Consider the following 5625-nt stretch of genomic DNA (forward strand, 5'->3'; position numbering starts at 1 on the left):
TCTCCCCACTCACCCCTTCCCCTACCTCCCCACTACCCCTTTCCCCTCACCTCCCCACTACCCCTTCCCCTCACCTCCCACTACCCCTTCCCTCACCTCCCACTACCCCTTCCCTCACCTCCCCACTCACCCCTTCCCTCACCCCCCACTCACCCTTCCCCTCATCTCCCCACTACCCTCTTCCCCTCACCTCCCTACCACCCCTTCCCTCACCTCCCCCCTTCTCCCCACTACCCCTTTCCCTCATCTCCCCCACTCCCTTCCCTCACCTCCCCACCCACCCCTTCCCTCACCTACCCCTCTCCCCTTCCCTCACCTCCCACTACCCCTTCCCTCACCCTCCCCCACCTACCCCTTCCCTCACCTCCCCACTACCCCTTCCCTCACCCCCACTACCCCCTTCCCCATCTCCCCCACTCACCCCCTTCCCTCACCCCCACCACCCTCCTCTTCCTCACCTCCCCACTACTCTTTCCCTCACCCACCCCCCCTACTCCCTTGTGTATTATTGATGCTGATAGTGGTTGTGGTAGAGAAGTACCGATAGTAGTAGTAGTAGTAGTAGACTAGTAGTAGAAGGAGGAGTTAGTAGTGGAAGAGAAAGAAGAAGAATGGTGGTAGTGGTGGTGATGGCGGCACACGACAGTAAGATAGTGAAGGAGGGTTTAATAGCACACACACACACACACACACACACACACACACACACACACAACACACAACAACACACACACACAACACACACACACACACACACACACACACTAGAGGAGGTGATGATGTTGCCTCGTCACCACACGCCCTAACCTAACCTAACAGCAGAAGATAACAGGATTCGTTCAAGGTTCACCTGAGACGTAAATAAGAAGAAGACAAAAAAGCTTTATATTCACTACGCTGTGTAAGTACCATCTATATATTCATCATTCATATATTTATTCATCTCAATGACAATAACAACAAAAAAATATATCCCTGTTTTTGTATATTTACTGCCAACGCCATGAGCATTACGTCACGGAGTCACCTGAAGATTATTAGTTTCCTAGATCCACACCTGATAATTATTAAACATCTTTATGTTACCTAGGGGTGGGAGGTTAGGTTAGGTTAGGTGGGGATGGGGCTTTAGGTGATCCAGTGGCACATATCTGAACCTTTTCTCCCTTGGTAAATGATCGACTCTCAGGGTTCGAACCTAAACTCTCCACAAACCGGTTTCTTTTTGGAGTCCTTCGCTATAACCAAGTCTGATTTACCATCCTTACAACCAAACCAGTCCTGGATAAAAATATTCAGGGGATACACAACATGATTCCTTCAGGTGTGATTACATTAACAGGTAATCCTCTACCTTAATTAATCATAGCCTTGTTCATGTGTGTGTGTGTGTGTGGTGTGTGTGTGTGTGTGTGTGTGTGTGTGTGTGTGTGTGTGTGTGTGTGTGTGTGTGTGTGTGTGTGTTTGTTTTTCATTTCATTCCCAGTTTTCTGTTGCTGTTGTTGTGTGTGCTTCTTCCTGATCGCTGGTACGTAAGAAATATACATATTTATTATTTATGAATATATATTTCCATGTGTACCAAGACATAATTAGCCCCAGCAGAACACGTGTTCACCTTCTAATGCGCATCTTAAGCTTTACGCAACTAACGCAGGTGATGTACGCAGGTTAATGGAGTTAATATACGCACTTAACGAAGATTTACGCGGTCACTACGCTTTACGTTAAGAGTGTTTACAATATACGCAACTACAGAGAACTGCGTCTCTTAGATATTACTAAACACTCCATGATCTCCCCTTCACCCTCTCCCCTTCCCCTTTACCCACCCCTTCCCCTTCCCTCCCTCCTCTCCCTCTCCCTTGCGGGCATGGTAGACGGTGGGTAAGATGTATCGCGTTTTAATATTAATATGTATGACTGTGAGAGGTAGAGTGGTGATGGCTATATGACAGATGCAATATAATGTAAAGTTCTAGACATATAAACAGGGGAACAAACCAGCAGGTAAATAACGTAAGAATGATTTAGAGTAATGATAAGTAGGGAGTTAAAACCTAGACAGTAATGGGTTTTGTGTACTAAATAAGGCTAACAGAGTAGAGTAATTGTTAGAGCAGAGGTGTTAAATGAGACCTCCCTTTGGAATATACGATTCAGTTTTAGTCACCGTACTATTAGGAACTTTGAGTATTGAGACAGATTATGAAAAATAAATTTGCATTCTCTTGGAAGACGTAGAGTGAGAGGCGATATGATCCAAGTGCATAAATGTAAAATGGGGTTAAATAAAAGTAACAAAAACAGCGATTCACAGATAGAGTTATGGATGAATGGAACAAGTTACCGAACACCATCATTAACTCGAACTCGTTGGGAAGCTTATAAGGTTGGACAGACGTGGATGATAAAGGGCTGGGTCTAAACAAGGCTGTCGGGGATAACTCAATAACTCTACTGCAGATTCCTTCATTCTTCTTCTCTTGTGTTATCATAGGAATGTTTAGTTCAACACCTCCTGCTCTCTTCTCTGCCTTCGCCCCCCTGCCCTCCCCCGCCCTCTACCCTAACGCTCTATAGTGTTCACACTTGTCAGACACCTCCACCCCTACTACCTCACCTCAACACCCACTTCCTACAAGCGCCTTCTGTATTACTTATAGGAGAGTAAACGACCTGCCCGGATGTTATAATGTAGGGGTGGTGGTGGGTGGTGGGTGGTGGTGGTGGGTGGTGGGTGTGTGTGGTGGTGGGGTGGGGTGTGGGGGTGGGGTGGGTGTGTGTGGGGTGGGGTGGGTGGTGGGGGGTGGGTGGTGGTGGTGGTGGGTGGGTGGGTGACAGGTGGTGGGTGGGTGGTGATAGGTGGTGATGGAGCAGTGAGTGATGATGGGTGGCGGGTGGGGAGTGGATGGTGGTCGGTGGTGGTGTGTGCAGTAGGTGGTGGTTAGCAATTTGTGTTAGTAGATATAATGGGTGGTGGTGATGGGTGACGAGTGGTGGCAGTATTGGGTGGTGATGGTTGGTGGTGAGGGCGCAGGGTGGTGATGGGTGGTGGTGGTGGGTGGGTGAGTAAGGGTGTAAACATCAGTGGGTGGCGGCGGATGGAGTGTGGCGCTGCACTGTGGGCTTAAATGATGGTGGGTATGTGTGGTGGTGTGGTGTGGGTGGTGGTGGTGGTGGTGTGGTGTGTGGTGGTGGTGTGGGTGGTGGATGTGGGTGGTGTGTGGGTGGTGGTGGTGGGTGGTGTGTGGTGGGTGGGTGGTGGTGGGTGGGGTGGTGGTGGGTGGTGGGGTGGTGGTGTGGGGTGGTGGTGGTGGGTGGGTGGTGGTGGTGGGTGGTGGTGTGGTGGGGTGGGGTGGGGTGGTGGTGGTGGTGGGGTGGGGTGGTGGGGTGTGGGTGGTGGTGGTGGTGGTGGTGGTGGTGGTGGTGGGTGGGGTGGTGGTGGTGGTGGTGGTGGTGGTGGTGTGGTGGTGGTGGTGGTGTGGGTGGTGGGTGGTGGGTGGTGGTGGTGGTGGTGTGTGTGTGGGTAGGCGTATGGGTGGTGGCATGGGTGGCACTATGATGGGAGGTGTGTGTTGGCGGCGGTTTACGACTGACACAGTGTGGTGGGTGGGTGGGTAGGTGGGCGTGGGGTGACAGGACGGGGGTGTTAGCAGGGCGGTGGGTGGCAGAGTGAGGTGTGCGGGTACTTCTTATTAAGGTGACCACAACATTATTCTGGACGCGTGTGTGTGTTTGTGTGTGGAGAGAGAAGTAAGAAGTCCTGGCGGTGACTGGTGTAGGCAGGCAAGCGCCCCTGCGTGTCGCCGCCCCAGACCCGCCAGAGGTTGCTGCCGGGCAGTGGAGGCCGGCCAGGCCAGCTCCTGGGGCACGACTCCCCTCCCCGTTAGTACCCCCACAACCTCCATAACGACACATTTCCCATATCCGTCATGCAACTGAGTACTCTTAAAAATCTTCAACTCTGCTAAAAAATCCTCCATCGACTATAGGACCCGGAGTTATATTCTGAAATACACTTTAACCATGTTTATAATCCCTGGGCTCTCACCAACAGATCTCGTGGTGGTTATGGCAAAAAAGAAATATTGATTTGCATGAAAGCTTTTCTTAAGACCCCGACCTCTATTATCTGGCGCACTTACTCCAATACCTCCACCTACCACCACAACCCCACCTGCCACCACAACCTCCCCCACCTCCACCACACCTCACTGCCACCACAACTCCCCCCACCTCCACCTACCACCACAACCTTCACTGCCACACAACCTCCCCCCACCTCCACCATCACCACCACAACCTTCACCTGCACAACCTCCCCACCTCCACCTACACCACCACACAACCTTCACCTGCCACCACAACCTTCACCTGCCACCACAACCTTCACCTGCCACCACAACCTTCACCTGCCACCACAACCTCACCTGCCACCACAACCTTCACCTGCCACCACAACCTTCACCTGCCACCACAACCTCACCTGCCACCACAACTCACCTGCCACCACAACCTTCACCTGCCACCACAACCTTCACCTGCCACCACAACCTTCACCTGCCACCACAACCTTCACCTGCCACCATACTACACTTCTGCACCACAACCTCCTCCTCTACATTCACTTTGCTCCCACCACCACCTTCAATCCCCCCAACCTCCATTCCTTCCATTCCACCTCTTACCATTCCCTGCAAATCCCCACTACTTCCCACTTCCACGCCACGAATCCTAACCACCTCCTTCCCCCCTCTCCTCACCCCCACGACCTACCTGGAGGAGGGACAGCAGGCGAGTTACCTACCTGCCTGGCCGCCTCAGGTAAACAGTGGACGGCGCCGGCCACACTCACCTCTACAGTTACCCGAGACACTGGATAATTAGGAGACGTCTGTGGCGGCCTCCTTGATGTGCCGGGCAGCAGGGGAGTGTGTTGGAGGTCGTGGGTGGTTGTGGTGTTGTGTGGGAAGGCGTGGTGTTGGAGGGCATGCGTGGTTGTGGTGTTAGAGGGCGTGCGTGGTTGTGGTGTTGGGGGTGTGGGAAGGCGTGGTGTTGGAGGGCATGCGTAGTTGTGGTGCATCAGGGAGGGCGTGCGTGGTTGTAGTAATGGAGAGTGTGGGTTTAAGAGGAACTAGTGCATAAAGGCGTGGTTTTTGAGGGTGTAGTGCGGCGGCCGAGTGGATACAACGCTCAACTCTTTTTCTAAAGGGTATTGGTTCGATCCCAGGAACTCCCAATCCACTTAACTGTGTATATGGGCACCAAACTTTACTGCTAGGGTGATGGGAGTTGAGAGCAGTACCAGTCACGCGGCCTCTTGGTGTACCGAAGGCTTATAGGACCCACTTTTATTGATCAGTGTTGGAGGGGGGTTTATGAGGGAGTAGTGTTGGAGGAGTGTTTATGAGGGAGTAGTGTTGGAGGAGTGTTTATGAGGGAGTAGTGTTGGAGGGGGAGGTATATGAGGGAGTAGTGTTGGTGTTTGACGAAGGAAGACGGGAGGAAGTTTCTGAAGCGGGGTAGGTTCCAGGAGGGGGTAGGTTCCAGAAGAGAGGTAGGTTCCAGAAGAGAGGTAGGTTCCAGGAGTGGGATAGGTTCCAGAAGAGGGGTAGGTTCCAG

The sequence above is a fragment of the Homarus americanus genome, unplaced genomic scaffold (assembly GCF_018991925.1).
Source record: "Homarus americanus isolate GMGI-L3 unplaced genomic scaffold, GMGI_Hamer_2.0 scaffold27231, whole genome shotgun sequence".
NCBI classification, from domain to species: domain Eukaryota; kingdom Metazoa; phylum Arthropoda; class Malacostraca; order Decapoda; family Nephropidae; genus Homarus; species Homarus americanus.